The 17,949-nt window shown below is 38.1% G+C and overlaps 1 long non-coding RNA gene across 1 annotated transcript in view; it reads left to right on the plus strand.

Moving 5' to 3' along the window:
* Positions 1-10,135: 10,135 nt before the first annotated feature.
* LOC136838222 (uncharacterized) overlaps positions 10,136-17,949 on the plus strand; it is a 237,656-nt gene continuing 229,842 nt past the window's right edge. Inside the window, exon 1 of the long non-coding RNA XR_010852910.1 lies at positions 10,136-10,230. This is a non-coding gene — a long non-coding RNA (uncharacterized lncRNA). The remainder of the gene's footprint in view (positions 10,231-17,949) is intronic.

Below are 17,949 nucleotides of genomic sequence, written 5' to 3' on the forward strand. Positions count from 1 at the left end.
AAGTGAGAAGAAGAAACGTAAACAAACCGAGGGTGAAGTTGTAGCAGTAGTATTAATATGCTGGATCATCCTTTGCAACGGCTCCTCCTCCTTTATTCCTCCTTTCTTCGTCTGTTTAAGTCTTTGTCTCTGTAAAGCCATAATTCTTTTATTATAAACTCTTTCTTGTTTCCAGTTTCCCCCTTCAGCAGCAGATCTCTAAATAAAAGGATATTAGCTATATATCAGTTCCTCTTCATGGTCGAAGCAGACTCTCTCTCTCTCTCACATGGTATATAGTAAGAGTAGTATTAATAGGCTGGATCTTCCTTTGAAATGGCTCATCCTCATCCTCCGCTTCCTCCAAGGGCGTTAGCCACCTGAGTGTCTGTTCAATCATCAAAGACGAGGTGAGTCAGAAAATTATTTCAGGATCCCACAAAAATGTGTGTTGATGATATCTATCTATATTCACTCAGAAGGATAGGTGATAAAATAAGAAATGAAATGAGTCAGTTTGACTTTATTTCCAATTCAGGGTCATTGCTGAGTCGGGAAGTTGGGGAAAGTCACTGATATGCAAGAGTTAGCTTGCCCAGGTAATTCCTTGGGTGCAGTTGCTCAGGTTCCAACTTCTTTAGACTTGTATGGCCCAGTGGGTAACGCCCTTGCTTTCCACCTGAGAGACTCAGGGGTTCATTGATGATACGTGAGTCAGAAATTTATTTCTGTAGGTGTCGTGATTGTGTGTTGATGATTTCTATCTTATTCAGTGTTTACAGAAGGGATAATCCTGAATGAAATGTTGTCTATTGGGTCATTGCTGAGTCGGGAAGTTGGGGAAAATTTCGCTGGTATGCAAGCAGTTAGCTTGCCCAGGTAATTCCCCAGGTGCAGTTGCTCTCAGGTTCCAACTTCTTTTAGACTTGTATGGCCCAGTGGGTAACGCCCAGTGCATTCCACCTAGAAGAGACCTGGGTTCGATCCCCCGTGAGTGAAATTTATTTCTGTTCCACACGTGATTGTGTGTTGATGATTTCTATCTTATTCACTTTTCAGAAGGGATTTTCGAGTTTGAAATGTTGTCTATTGGGTCATTGCTGAGTCGGGAAGTTGGGGAAAACACCCTTTGGTATGCAAGCAGTTAGCTTGCCCAGGTAATTTTTGCAGTTGTTCTAGGTTCCAATCTTTTAGACTTGTATGGCCCAGTGGGTAACGCCCTTGCTTTCCACCTGAGAGACCTGGGTTCGATCCAGAACGTGAGTCAGAAATTTCTTTCTGGTTTTGATACACAGATTGTGTGTTGATGATTTCTATCTTATTCATCCTCAGAAGGGATAATTCGAATGAAATGTTGTCTATTGGGTCATACTTATCAAGAACTGAGTCGGGATTAGTTGGGGAAAAAAGGCTGGTATGCAAGTGACAAGTTTTATATTGCCCAGGTAATTGGAAAAGAATTGAACAACAGTAAGGGTGCAGAGATATGCTCTCAGGTTCCAGTGTCTTTTAGACTTGAGAACAATCATGCCCAGTGGGGCAAAAATTGTATATTCTAATAATGCACTGAAACCTGAGAGACCTGGGTCTCGATCCCGACGTGAGTCAGAAAATTTATTTCTGTGAATATCACAAGGGATGAAATTGATCCTTTTATCAAAAGAAATTTATAAATTGTTTATTCTTTCAGAAGGGATAGATATGAATGAAATAGGATTATCTATTGGTCATTGTAGTAATGTTAATGAGGAAAATTCCATGACATCTGTCAGGCTGGATCTGCAAGCAGTAGCTTGTCTGTTTATCAGCAATGTCCTTAGGTGTCATTGTGATTCAGGTTCCAAATGAGTTTTAGAGACCCCTTGTATGGCCCAGTGGTGATATGGAGCCTATAACGGTTGTGTATGTTGTTTACTGTTCTGAGACTTCTCACACTCTGTATCAGTCCTTCGAATGGCTTGAAATAAAGTCAGAAAAGTCATATATATATACCCCGTTTCTTATATATATATATATGAATATATATATATATATATATATATATATATATATATATATATATATATATATATATATATATATATATATATATATATATATATTCAATAATCATTTAACCAACTATATATAACCAAACTTTTCATTAATATTAATTTATACCTTGATGTCACCCATCCTAAACACCTGTTTAAATACTACATTATCACATCATACCCATAATTATAATTATTATTACATGGAAAGGCTTAAAAGAGCCTAAACAGCCTCTAAAGGAAAATAAAATTCATTAACTTTCTCCAGTGGAACTGTCACCATTGAGAGTGTTGGGTAAATGAACCCTTGATACTAAGTGTCCACTGTTTTATAGGGAACTGCACAATCGACCATGATTGAAAGACCAGAGTGCCCCAAATAATGAGTATACAGTAATATATTACTCCTCCTATATATATTAAATATGGGAAGTCATGGTGGTGTCGTTTTGTATGTTGAAAAGATACCCCACAAAACACTATTTATATCCAGTCAGTTTACAAGTAATAGGTTTCAGATCCATCTACAAAGAAAATATACTGTATCTCTGTTCATCTACCACCAAATGAAGTCTTCCCAATCAATGGTTTAAATACTTAAAAACAGTTAGGTGTGTCCCTTTATTATTTTGGGAGATATGCGTTTCTTAAGAAGGAGGAGATTGACCAAATTTAGTGGTTATTGTCACCAACCAAAGAGGCAGATGTCTAAGTTCCATCATAGAAGGTCAAAATGGGTCCGGGATTAGGTGTCTGGGGAGTCCACATTTTCATGTTCAAACAGGCACGCTTATCGGCATATTGATCTATTTGATTGAGTGATGACAGATTCCAGATTTCAATTGTAGAGTTATAAATGATAGGTTGAAAACCAGTGACCATTTCCCAATAGTGGTTAGTGACATGCATCAAGTCTTCCATCTTCCAGGCTACCTAGATGGAATACAAAAAGCTGATTGGGCAACATTCCAGGATCTTTTGTGTTCTGTTAGATGACTCTGCTGATGACTTTCCCAGCGTAGATGATGCTCTTGAATTTTTAAGTACAATATTGTACACGGCTGGTCTTCAGTCCAAACCCAGGACATCAGGCGTATTTATCCGCCAACCAGTTCCCTGGTGGACTCGTAAATGCCAGATGGAAACTCATAGAACTATGAGGTCTGGAAACAAGAAAGCTATTATTAGAACGAAGTTGCTGGTATGGCCTTTTAGATGTTTTCGAAAAGCAAGAGCTCATTTTTGTTTTGAAATCAATTTGTCTGTTGAAAAGAATCTTGGACAATCTTTATTTTTCAATTTGCTTTATTAAAACTCCTCGAACACTAGTTTGGAAGAGAGTTAGAAAAATAGGTGGCAAGTTTGGATCCTGTCAACCTCCAGTTATCAAGATCACTGGTTTTGAACAGACCCTAAGTTGCAAATGAGTTTGCTAATCATTTTGCTAATGTTGCAAAGAAAACGATGATCGACCATGGTAGCTCAAAGAAATGCAGATGGAACAAGTTGAAATAGATTTTAATACGTTGAGACATGAGAAATACAATGATCCTGTTTCAATTTTTATGATAAATAAATGTAATGAATCAGTTTCCTGGACTGATGATATAACTGTTTTCAATGATTAAACAAACCCTGAAAATAGCCAAACAATTCATATAAAGCCTTATTTAACAGAATTTAAGGGAGCATATCTTCCTAAGATCTGGGAGATGTTAAAATTATTGAGGTTTGATAGAAACCTGGAAAAGACTGTTTAAAGTAGAAAATTATCGTCCAATTGTATCATCATGTTTTGCAAGATCATGGAAAAATGGTAAAGGGGACTTCCTTGATGGTACTTAGAATTTTTGTTTGTAAAAATTTGTTGAAAGCACACGTTGTTAGTTACACAGAGGTTGATGTTTTCCACAACTGATGTTTTATCTATGCGAATGGAAAAGTCTTCAATATGGTTGAAACTTTTCTAACAAAAAACATCACATCACAGTCTTCTTTGACTTTAGTAAATAATGATACAACATGGAGATATGGCATTTTGAGGATTGATGTTGTTTGAGAGGCAATTTGCCCTCTTCATTAAATTTTTTATTAAAAATATTTCAGGTCCTGTTTGCAACAATGTGGAAGTATTCAGTCAAGAAGAAGGGTTCACAAGGAAGTGTTTTGATAACATTGTTTGCCTTGGCAATCAATTTTCCAAAATAATTCCTTCAGATAGCCCCATATACCCTTCCATTTTTTTTTTGACGACCTTTCAATTATGTTTTGCAGCTTCAAGGATGGCAGTGGCTGTTTCGCCTTCAATCTCATCGACTAGTAATTTATGGCTGAGGTTAATGGTTTTAAATTTTCTACTAGTAAAACGGTAACTTTGCAATTTTGTCGCATAAGAGGATTTCATCCTTCCAGATCTAATTTATTCATAAAAATTCATCGTTTAGGTGAAACGAGTTCTTGGGTTGATTTTCGATAGTAAGCTGACCTGGTCCCAAATCTGAACTATATTAAGACCAAATGCTTTGAAAGCGATGATTTTGTGAAAGTTCTGTCTCCCCTGTTGGGGTCCCAGACAGAACTCAGATTTGAGAATGTTAAAGCCCTGGTCTTTTCAAAATTAACGTATGGATGCCAAGTTTACATTTCTGCAAAAATAGCCTTTAAAATGCCTCTTTCTTGTCATAGATTCATCAATGTTTATCAAAAGCGGTTGTTACAGGAGCATTTAAATCATCTCCCATTGAGAGCATGTTTTAGATGCAGGTGAGGTGCCACTGGATCTTCATTACAAGCGTCTGCTGGTTCGGAGCTGGTATAGATTCCAGAGGCTACCTAAAGTCTTTTAGCATTTGTATGAGAAGGGAAAGGCATTGGACTTATTATCAAAATCATCCCTGATAGCAATATGCATCCGTTTGCTTTAGAGTAACCATGATTCTCAGGGAATTAAATGATGCCTAGGGTGAAGATTCTACCAGTAAAGTATTCTGTTTTTCCCCTGGAAATCAGATAGAATTCTTGCAAGTATTTTAATTTCACCAAGTCTTAATTCTGTCTTGTGAGGCCATGCGGTCAATATTTTTAGAACATTCGATGGAACATGGCACCTACACACCAATCTTCACGGATGGCTCAAAGTCTGATGCTGGCGTCGGCTTTGGTGTAGCCTTCCTGATATAGAGAGGAGTGGAAGGTTATCATCCATTGCCTCAATTTTTACTGCCGAGATAAATGCAATTTTAAAAGCTTTAAAGGAGATTTTAATTCATAATGGAAACAATTTTATTATATATAGTGATTCAAAAGTGTACTTCACAGCACTGGAATCTTTTAATCCTTTAAACCCCTGATTTTAGAAGTATTAGAATGGTTGTTTTTATTGAAAAGAAGAGCAAAAATGAAGTTATGTTCTGTTGGGTCCTTCCCATGTTGGGGTGGATGGGAACGAAAAAGCAGACCAAAACACTATTTAAGCGGTCAACTCTCCAGAATTTCAGGCACAAGATGCCTACTACCACGGGATGTATATCTTGTAGTAGGACAAACAATAAAAAACATGTTGGCAGTCCCAGTGGGAGAATATTTTAACAAATAGAAAAATGTAAAAGTAAGTATTGCAAATTCAGTCTGTGTCTCCTTGGTCATATCCCCGGTATGCCAAGGAGACAGGAGACAATTTATTTGCAGGTTGAGGATTGGACATCTTCAAAATGACTCACGATGGGTTCTTGATGTCAATGGAATCCTCCAATTTGTGAAATGTCCCCCTGACAGGACATTTGTTGGTTTGAATTGATTGATGATAGGAGATTCCAGACAAAGGTTTCTGTCTTGGGGACGAGATGAACTCTTGAAAACCAATCTTGCAAAACAATCTTGGAAAGGATTGTACACACCCAGTTTTATACTTTTATGTTGGAGGAAAATGTTTCTGAAGAACACATTTTAGCTTAATTAGAATATATAAGAAATTTATTTATATAACGTATCATTTAGATACTTTTTATATGAAATTTACAAACAGACAAACCTATTTCTTTTTATTCAAATATTTATATATGATACCTTTTAGATATTTTTATACAACTTTTTTTTAACTTACCTTTTTTTAATTTAAATATTTATATAAATCCTTTTAGATATTTTTATATAATTTATTTTAAACTTAATTTTTATATTTAAATCTGTTTCGTCAATAAGTAGATTGTTATGACACCAGATTTAATAAACAAATCAATCATCAATCAATCTCACATGTAAGTCTATAATAATAATAAAAGATCAGATGCTGTTACTGCTTGGAGATTTGAATTTTCCCATACCCATAACCATAAATACACTCTGTCAGTTGCAAAAATGGACAATGATCGGAGTTGACAACATTCTGTACATTACAAAAAAAGATGCTGGAATATGCAATCATAATCAAACCAACAATATGAACCTGATTAGTTTGAATTGTGACCCATTACTATTGACAGCATTAATGGGTCCCATTTTGAAGAAGATGACAGCAAGAAGTGGGGAAGCAAATCTCACCCCCAAGCAACATGGGCTAACGTCTGATCAATCCAAAACCACTGGGGAATTGAAGATGCCTCAGGTAAGAAAGCCACCTGGGGTAACATGTTGAGGCCAAAGGAGCTTCATGTTTTTCCAGGTATGGGTGATGTTTCACCTGGGCATAGGCCCATGAACTCCTTCACAGATAAGGAAAGGGGCTGTGGTTTCGACATTTTTTAACGGAGTGTTTTATGGGCTTCTTATTGACATCTATTACACTGTCCTCCAGGAGGGAAAAGAAATTGATACAGTCGATCGATACCTGCAGTATATATTCCTTCTATATGAATATATAGATGGCGGAGGGTTATATATATTGTTATCTCCAGCATGAGTATTATTGCATTTGCTGTCAGCTGCCTGGTTATTTTTAGAAGACAGATTTCTATTTTCCCTTATTACGAAGACTTCTCTTCAGTGGTGAAGGACTAAAGCTCGCCTGAATATTTGTCATTTCATGGGGACTGTTATCAAAATCTGTCAGTTCTGCTTCTTTATATATTCTATACAGTTGGTTCTATACAATTGTTGCCGACGATATTTGTCGCGACAGACTCCTCTGTCATTCTCCAGTGGGAAACCGTAGAGACTTCCATGATAGTACATCGTCCTCTGAATTTATACACGGGCTTCAGGGGGGTCATGGATGGCGAATTCTGATTTTCTCCGTGAGGACGAACTTCAGCCGTTGGCTCTGGGGCAGTCCTCGATCCTGACAGACCCACGGCAAGCTGGGAATTTCATTCATTCCAGCGGTTCCCATTGGCCTGAGGGCGTGATGTCATGAAATAACCTGACATCATGGAACCTCTCCAGACAAGCCGTTGGCTGCGGATTTGATGTCATTAAAGTCCCTGTCGTAAAGAGGGTTGTCTGTGATGGCGACCGTTTTCATCATGCATCTCCATTCTCAGGGTTGTCGGGTTAATACGTTGGATCAGCGGGTGTTCTGCAATCATTCAAAATATTCTGGGTAAATGATGCCTCCTGTTCGTAAAATTGTTGGTTTTGCATATGTTTCGTTTTTGCTCAAAATGTGTCAGAATTTTGTCAAATTGATCAAAACGTACATTATCTTCGAAATATTTTTATAACTGTCAGAGAGATTTATTATTGTATTTATTTTGTCACGGGCGTGGTTAATTGCACCTCTGAGGTCACCCAGGAGATTCTTTTAGACAGACTTGGCGTGACGTCATTCCAATATAAGCTGGGGCAAACTCGGACTGTGTCATACAAACCAGCAGTAACGTTCTTCTGCTTGAGGGGTTCTCTTAGCTGGCGGAAAGTGGTTATTTTTCATCACCAGATCACTATAGTGCGGCGGTTCTTATAATAAATTATAAGATTTATGCTCTCTTAGAAGTCTTCGGTAACGGGGAGGACGTTTTTTGACGATTTTCTTCATGGAGTTCTGTCCTCACTTGTACACATGATTCATCCTGGAAATATCAATAGATCTTTATGTCATCTTGATTTTTAATTTTTCTATTCTCAAACTTTCTACCATTTTCCAGGCCAGTTCGAATTTATTTGTTGATGAGTTTAAGGTCTGAAAAATGGGCTATTTAATGACCAACATTTGTATGTCCTAAAATTCTGGTCCTTGTTGGTGCCCAAAGGACTTGGATGAAAAAGTGTGGGAGAGGGGTATTTTAATGAAGGTCCTGACTGTCGTGCTTCTTAAACCTAAAGCTCTCTCTCCTATGTCCTAAAATCAGGTTTTGTCCCAAAGTTAGGTGGACTTAAGTTATGAAAAAAATTTCTTCTGTTTTTAGGTCTTTGTGACCATAACGTCCTAAAAGCCGGTCGTCTAGTGCTGAAATTTTAGTTCAACACACTATTTTATACTCAACAGTTAACGTCGTATCTAACATGTCCCACTCGTCCAACTACATTGAACATGTATCAACATAGATATATCTGGGCACATTTCTTCGGCAGCTATTGATAATGTTAATGACACGTTTTCTTTGACATTTAAATAGAAAATTTGAAATTATAACATCCTATGGAGCATATCAGGTGCAGTTGCCATTTCTATATATATTAACATTCTAAATGGCGCCATTATCAGTAATGCAGATCTCCAGTCATATTCAGTGACCTGTTCTGATGATGTTCAGGGGGTCATTGTCGGCACTCTCTAGAGACTTTGTTTAAATAATTTATGGATGGTATAAAATACACATAAATGATATTATTATTACAATACTTTATATGTATAAAATACTAAGTTTGAAGTGTAATATTTAGGGAGTCTCGGATTATGTCAAAGGAATCCTAATAGAGGACTTCAGGCTGATAATTTTTCGGGACGGGGAACAAGATACTTTTGTTTGGAAGGTGGGCCAGGCAGGGGCAGGTGTTTGGCTGATGATCAGTTGGCGGGGATTGCCAGCCTTGTTTTGGGGATCTTGACAGGTTTACAAGGTAAGAGAGAAGTCATGCCTCTAATGCATGGGAAGATCAATCATTTTGCAGCATTCTTATGCTGATGATTTTTTTAGCTTTTTCTTGATCTGTCTTAAACGTTTTGGGGTTCCTCGTCCCCTCTGTCGTCGTGTCCGACAGGATGGCATCCAATTTGTCAATCTAAAGAAAAAAAACTGAACTAGGACATTTGAATGTCTTGTCAGTGTTTTGGCTCAAAAGATGCCGGATTTTTTCCTTCATTTCTGAGACCAGCAGCTATCCTCATCTAACGGGTGCAGATTATATATATTACTAAAATGTTAAAATAACAAAATATAATGGTTTTTATAAAAGATTCTAAAAATGCCTCGAGAATAATCTTTTTATAGAAAAAATATTCAAAAAGGCAAAATTCCAACCTCTCGTTTGGTTGTTACTTAATAAATATTAGTTAAATAAAAATATTATAAACGTTTGATTTAGTAAATCGTTGTATTGTATCTCGAAAGAATGTCATTTTATTTCGCATGATTTTGAAGACAAGACGATGAACGAGCGCATTTATATCAAAATATTATTTTAACATATTAAAATAAGATTTTAAAATTTTATTTCGTTTCCGTATGAAATCGATTAACATAATATTCTATATATTAATAAAATGTTAAAATAACATACTATAATGTTTTTCTATATAAAATATTCCGAAAAATGTAAAATTGAACTGGAATGTTGTGTTAAAATGTTGAATAAATCTTTGACAGGAGTAATCGTTGTAAACTTTGTATCTCAAAAAATGTTTTTTATTTCCGCTTTATTTTGAGAGAATCGATCAAAACAGTGATAAACACGTTCATTATATATCAAAATATTATTTTAAAATATTAAAATAGTTTTTTAAAATGTTAAAATTATATTTTATTATTTAAATATGCCGAATTAATGTTAATTTTACGTGAAATACTCGAGAAATAATACTCAAAAAAGGCGCCAAACGCCGCCATGTCTTCTTTAAGGCGCGAAAACCCGAAGACTCAGACGTCGGTTTGTTTACATTCCTCTGTGAAATGAGGAGAAGACGGTGTCTTATGTCGTCTTATTTCTCCGTAAATAAGCTGATAAAAGCTTATTTAAGCTTATCATAATGTACTTGATTATACTTAAATATACTTATTTGTGCTTCCAAAAAGAGGATTAATAAGTGATATAACGGCGTGGGAGGAGGTTAAATAGGCAACGGGTGAGTGGCTCTTGACGGTGTAGATATGACCCTGCATATTTTCTATATATGTTATTTTACAGCTAAATATATAATTATATTTTATAGAAACGATTTCATATGTATTGTTTTATTTTTTTGGAACTTTTACACCATAATTATTCACCCAAACTTCATTAAATGTGGTTAAGGCAGGCCACTAATTTGGTACCCCTCCTCGTATGGGGTATTGAATGCTTATGGGCAGGGGAGGACCCTTTGGGAAAAGCAGCCCTGAAGTTAGGTTAGGTAAGGTAGGGGTAGGCGCGGTGATTTGAACCCACTGCTACAGATGGTAGCCTTGGCCAGTCTCTCTCTCTCTCTCTCTCTCTCCTGGCAGGTCAGCACGGTGCCCTAAGTCAGGTTTGGAAGGTAATTTCAGGCTAGTTCAGAGTACGACAGTCTTGGAAAGGTTAGGTTAAGGTTATCTTGGTCGGGTCGTAGCCTGTGCCCTAAAACGACATGTCAGAACAGGGAATTAGTTCCATTGATCTGTTTCGGACGTGAGGTGTTACCTGGGGAGGTCTGGGGCTTTGGAGGGTGTTTGTGCAAAGCTCATTACAGTTAAGGGGTAACCTAGGCCAAAGTGCACTGGCTCTGAGCATAATTTTACTATTAATATACCTTATACTTATGCTCGAAGCCTAAGTCACATTCATATCCTTAATATATAAATCATACTATAATCTAGGCTATTTGTCTTTTATGTTTTAAAATTCAGAGCCAGTGTATACCTGGAAAGGCCATGCGGTCTGGCCTGGGCTACCCCATAGTTGTAGTTGGCATTTCAGAATGAATGCAACCTAATCTGACCTACCTTAACCCAACCTAAGCTCAGATACCATGCCCTTACCTGGCCAGGGAGGGGTCTTTGAACCCCCTTAAGTAAGCCATGATTCCTGTATCTGCTTACTGCACCATTCATTCATTCCCCATAGGACAGGCGCTAACCTCGGCCACTTTTGAGAGTGGGTGTTGTATTAAGATAAAATATATCCTTGTCAGAATCGCAAGAATAGTCATTGGAAATCTATGGTTTGTGTAGCCCAGTTTATATCTAGTAATGGCAATGAATTGAACACAGGACTCCACAATCTCCAGTGATTCCAGTGACGCCAGAAGGCGATCTGTTTCGCAGATAGGTTCTGGTTAACCGCTACATCTCTCCACACTTTGAAATCTGGCGTGCATCCTGAACCTATCCTGTGGAATGAAATGGAGTATGAGGTTTCGGCCAAAGACCCAGCACTGGGACCAATGAGGTCATTCAGTGCTTTGATGAATGAACATGATTTTGAAACAAAAAATATATACATTTATACTTGAACACACACACAAATAGATACTTTTGCGCAGGTTTCACGCATGCAATATTAAAAAAAATGCTTAATGATTTCAAACAGAAGGCCGTATATAATATTTTATCAATTTGTACTTTTTAAAAGCTTCACAAATAATAATAATTATGGAAATGATATAAATTTAGAAAAAGTTATATAAAATTGCACAAATTTGTATCTTTAAAACTTCATTTTAAATTTAAATATCATTGTACTCTTGTCCAAACCTCACAAAGGTTTTTTGCCTTGGTGTGATGTCTGGTGCTCTACGATGTTGGGAACTCACAAAATCCACTAGCATGGCGTCCACTGTCGACCAGGACCGCAATGGACACACACAGGTAGGTTACTACTTTTCTCCAATAAAATCTGTGATTCAAGAATGTGGCCAATTCTGGAGAAGAGAAAGATGCCTATAGCCTCTTCTGATTTATGTGTTGTTAGATTTTTAGGCTACAAGGCTGATATTTGCCTGAATCTTTTTATATCTTCTATTATTCAGGAGTGAGGGAGAGGCCCTCCTCCTGCCATATTTCCTACGTACATTACTGACGTATGGTGGGTTTCATGTCAGCGTGAGGCATCTCCTGTAGCTGACAGCATTTTCCAGCAATGCCAACGTGAGCTGGTACCCAACAAAACTGAATTACCATAGACTCAGAGGCCAGGCAAAATACCAGTTTTGCATTTTAGTTAAAAGACGACTACAGATATGGCTGTCATTAGTAGATTTAGAAACATCAGTGATTATTTTAATATAGATATTTTGATGTATCTGATTATGATCTACAAATCTGGCTTTCATTTCCTCATCAGAAAGATCCTTTGAGTCCTGGGGTCATCCATAGTGGTTCTATTTTTTCTTCAGTTAATGATTTATCCTCAACCTCTTCTAAAATTCTAATTTGCAGGGGTTTAGGTGAACTAAGCTCATTAAATTTATCTATAATACACTAAGTTAGAATTCATTTTAGTTTCACATGCCAAGGAATATATTTGGCAACCGTAATCAAGATCTGACCTACGTAGAGTCATAATAGAGTTTAAGGAAAGGCTTTCTATCTGCACCCCAGTTATAGCTGGAAACCACTTTTCAAAATATATTAGAAGCAGGAAATCTGGAAGCCGCTTGTCATCTGCCTGCTCTGTAATGGCATTCGGCCGAATTTTGCAGAAGTTGGTATTGCATCAGAAGAGCTTTCACATTGATACAGAAAATGAGGTCATCTACGTACAATTAACACTTGACTGGTTTCTTGAATGCCTTCTACGTGCTGTTATTAGCAATGTCAAATATGCACCATTCAGTAGACTTCCTTGGAGGAACTCCCTCCTTGAATGTATGAAGTAGAAAATAGCTTTGACGGAGGAAAAGCCTCTTTTTAGCAGCTGCTGTGAGTCCTTAAAGAAGTTACACTCTCCTGGTCCCCCCCTCATGGCTCCATAAGACTGACCAACCTGTTGCAAAGAATTCTCTTAGAGTTGGTCTCGGCCAGGATAGAGCTTGTTGGCACAGTGATAGAATCCTATAAAGGACTCAGGAGAGGCGGCCTCTGTCTTGTGCTGTTAGTACACGATTGGTGCAGTGTGACGGGAACGGATTTGGGGGTCATTAAATGAAACTCTGTCTTTCTTCAACCTATTTTTACCTTAATAATATTACAGTGGTCTGAAGACCTTCAAACAGAACCTTATCCCAATTTTATTTATACTTTATTTGCTACGGTTTATTGATTGCTGTATCGTCTTTCAATACTTATCAAAACATTCTTCCTATACCTAACTTAGCCTAACTTAATACTACCAACAGTCAAAATATTACGATAATCTAAACGAGGATCACTGCCCCTATTACTCAGCTTTTGCCTAAAGTTCATCTGTCTTCCTTTCCTTGTGCTTAACACTCGGCCAAACACACCCAGTCTTAACTGCGGAATCAGTATCACCACAACGTTATATACGATTGTCAGAGGAAAATGTTCGTTGGCAGTGCCCCTGAAGAAGTCTCCACAACCTCAAGCCCTGATTCAGCACGCACACACAAAGGTAACTGGGTCTCAAATCAGTCTCCCACCACTGTAGTCCCTAGAGATGGCACTCCGCCAGCCCTCGTCTCTCATCAGACATGCCAACATAAATGAACCTATTGAAGGTGAGGAGCCGGATCTCATCTTGGCACTCATGGGCCAAGTGGAACCACGCCAAAGAGAAAAGAAAACAAATATTAGTCAAATCATACTCTAACACTCAAAAATTTTAAGACAAAACAAACACACAATGGTTTTAAAACACAAAGTTCTTCACAAACAAACCCAGCTCTCAGATGACCACCGCACTGTCCTACAGTGGTTACCTAGGCTACTGTATCAGCCATACTTGCACAGATGTGACAATAGTCGACGCCATCTTCATTGCACGCCAGGTCTGTGCGAGAGAAATGTTCACCCCAGTCCCATGCTGCCTGGGAAAGTGGGTGGGTTTGAGGACTCACAGCGGCTACCAAAAGTAGGCTTTTCCTATATCAAGAGCTGTTTTTTGATAGCGTAGCCGCTGTTCATCCTCAAAGGAGCTTACTAAAGAAATTGACAGGTGACAAAATGGCTTGGCTACTATAGTCGATTCACTTAAGGTAGATTCTTGGGCCTACGAGACGTTTGTTTGGCGGCCTCTGATTGGCTGGTACTGGGAGGTATGCAGCTCGCTTCACTGCTGCATTTAACGCTTCTGTAGCTCAGAAAAACTTGAAATATCTTTATATTTCTTCATTTATCTCACGTTTTACACAAGATAGGAAAGTTCTGATCATATCATAGAATTCGGTATTAATTGTACAACTAAATCATGATTTCCTGAAGTCAGTAAGATAAAACACAAAGGAATTACAACGAGTAGAAGTGAAGAGAGAGGCATTTCATTCTTTATACCTGTTTTTACATATCGTCGGATTTTGCATCATTGATGCGATCAAGATAAAATAAAACTAGTGTTTTCATACAACAAATTCACCCTGAATACGCTGGTGCTTTCAGATTTTAGATGTGTGTGATATGTGATATGTTGCATCCGTTCTTGACTCAGTTTGGCAGTAGAAACCGAGAGACGGTGATCTCCAAAGCTGAGGCGCCGTTGACAGTTGCCAGTTAGCAATATGAGAAGTTAACAGTTTCGACAATATTTACCGTATTATGTCATTACATTTTCTGTAAATAAAGGCATAGAATTCCCATTATGAATGTCGAACTTTTTCACTCCAATATCATATAATTATGTCCGTACGTCTGGACATATCTGATAAGAAAATGAATAATCATATGGATGCATCTGGATGTATGTTGGCTTCAATTTAGGCTAGAGAAATTTGCATACTGTAGGCTACATGATATATAACATAATTGCACAATTATCAAATACTGTATAACATTTATATAGAGTGAATAAATCGTCTTCAGGTAAGATAACTCAACAAATCTGAAAAGACAGAATTTTATATTCAAGTACATCGCCAATAGATTTATGGTAAGAAATAAAAAGATGTACTTTCGTTCATTGAATGAACATATAAAAACCATCAGCTTTTCGTGTTATTGACCAGAGAAGCAAGCGGCCATAATATTGAACTCATAATTATTTAGCCTGTTATTTATCATGTAGCCTACAGGATGCAAATTTCTCATCTAGACTAAATTGAAGCCAACACAACCAGATGTATCCATATGATTATTGATTTTTTCTTATCAGAAATGGCCAGACATACGAACATGCCACATATTGGAGTGAAAAAAGTTTGACAGTCAGTACGTGAACTGCATTAAAAAGAAAATGTAATGACATAATAATACGGTAAATACTGTCGAAACTCCAAACTTCTCATATCGCTAACTGGCAACTGTCAAGGGCACCTCAAAGCTCTCGCTGTTTGCAGATCACCGTCTCTCGGCACTACTGCCAAACTGAGTAAAGAACAGATGCAACATAATAAGACATATTCTTCATTTTCTCTTCACATATCACACGCATCTAAAATCTGAAAGCACCAGCGTATTCAGGGTGAATTTATTGTATGAAAACACAAGCTTTATTTTATCTTGATCGCATCAATGATGCAAAATCCGACGATATGTAAAAACAGTATAAAGAATGAAATGCTTCTCTCTTCCTCGTTGTAATTCCTTTGTGTTTTATCTTACTGGTTTCAGGAAATCACGATTTAGTTGTACAATTAATAACGAATCCTATGGTATGATCAGAACTTTCCTATCTTGTGTAAAACATGAGATAAATGAAGAAATATAAACATATTGCAAGTTTTCTGAACTACAAACGTTGAAATGAAACAGTGAGCGAGCTGCAGACCTCCCGGTACCAGCCAATCAGAGGCCGCCAAACAAACGTCTCTTAGGCCCAAGAATCTACCTTAAGTGAATCGGCTATAATAAATAAATGGCAGCATCCCAGATTAATTTTTGGTCCGAGGTAGAGTCTCAGGTTATTAACCATTTTCTCTGTTCCGGATACCCGTTTGGTTTGGCAATAAAGACCAGGGAACAATACATGAAACCAATACGTACTGTGTTGCTCTTGTTGTTCGAAGGTGCTTACCTAATTATGTAGGGTCTGGCTGCAGGATTTTTGTGCCTTCACCAGTTCAAGAATACTGTCCGGATTGACTCACCTTCTGGATGTCATGCGGCTTAGGAGAGGGGTAAGGGTCGCCTTTTTATGAGGGCCACTAAAATGATTCTCAGCCCACGTAGAGAGAGTGGTTTGTTCTTGCTAAGGTGTAGGAAAATAGGACTGCAGTATCGGGGATTTTGCCGCGACGTCTAGGTAAACCTTGAGTGCTTGAACTGGGCATGATGTTGTTTACGAAACACCAAGTTCCTTCGTCAGAAAAGGGGATTTGCTCCTGAGAGAGGTCCTCATTCTGCCAGGAATGACAGGTCCAGGGGACGCAGGCAGCAGATAATGCACTAGGTGTGTGAGTGGTATAATGTTGTCCTGATGCTAAAGCATTCAAGAAGAAGGCTGCCTTTTGGAGCACAGGAATCGAGCGGATGACTGGAGTCAGGGAACCTCATTCAGGGACCAGGTGATGGGAAACCTTGCAGGGTTTCAACCTTTGCAGTGTAGAAGACTGGAGAAAGGAACCAACAATTTCTTTATTGAACCACCTAAACTATAAGTGGTTCTGCTAATACTGCCTTGTCTCGCCACCATCGTTGAAATAGGAAGACACTTGATCTCAAAAGATAATGAAATGTAAAACTGTTCTAACAGACTTCAACTGGGTTCTCAGTGTGGGGGTACCCTAACCGCATTTCCCGTATGGACTTTTATGTTGGACAGATGAAGTCTGTATTTGCAATAGGTACTTAGCAATGTTGGGCAAGTAATCTTCACATTAGACTAGATTTTAAATTCTCTGTGACGGTCATGGCTTGGAAAGGAGGATGTTGAGACGACTTCCCTTCCTCCTGTCTGGGGTAGAACAACAGACAGAAATATAATCTGTTCTTTTGCCTGTTGTGGGAGAAATAATGAACCAATTACTGTTTGACTAACTCAGGGCTACTAGGCAAGCGCTTCTGTTGGAAAGCTAGTACAGTGACCCCTCGCTACTTCGCGATTCGATTATCGCGAATTCACGACTTTGCGGAGATTTTAATATATATTAATGGAAAATATATCGCGGATTTTCTGGAAAATTCTAGAAAAATCGCGATATATGAACACCCAAAATTTCTCATTAAATCCATTAAAATATTAATAATAAATAGTATTTCCTAGTCTAAGAACAACAAAACAAGCGTAAAATAGCAAAAAAACTCCTATGACAAAAAAAAAGAACCATCTAGAAAGTGATGCCTATACAGTACCGCGTGCTCCATCGTTGGGAAAACACAAAGCGTACCATCTCGGTGACTAAGCGCGTTGTAACACGGGCTGTGATTGGTGTATGGGAGGGAGACGACAAATCACAGCTTCCCGATTTCTAATCGGGCCTGTGATTGGTGCTTAGACTGATGCTCAGAACCCGCAGCATCTCCCCTTGTCTCTCTCTCTCGCGGCCACTTCGCTTCAAGCTTTCTCGCCAAACGGTTTACTTTATACGCTGTGTGATTTTTTTTGTGGTTTTTGTTGAACTTTGCTCCAATTTTCACCCCCTGCAATGGCTTCCAAGCGTGCTGCTTCTTCCAAGGCTGGTACTGAGCCTAAACGCCATTGAAGAATGATGACGATCGCTGAAAAGGTGAAACTTCTCGATATGTTGAAGGAAGGGAGAAAGTTCGCGGCTGTAGCCCGCCATTTTGGCGTGAACGAATCCACCATTCGCTACATCTACAAGGACGAGGCGAAGATT

The sequence above is a fragment of the Macrobrachium rosenbergii genome, unplaced genomic scaffold, assembly GCF_040412425.1.
Source record: "Macrobrachium rosenbergii isolate ZJJX-2024 unplaced genomic scaffold, ASM4041242v1 282, whole genome shotgun sequence".
Lineage (NCBI taxonomy): Eukaryota > Metazoa > Arthropoda > Malacostraca > Decapoda > Palaemonidae > Macrobrachium > Macrobrachium rosenbergii.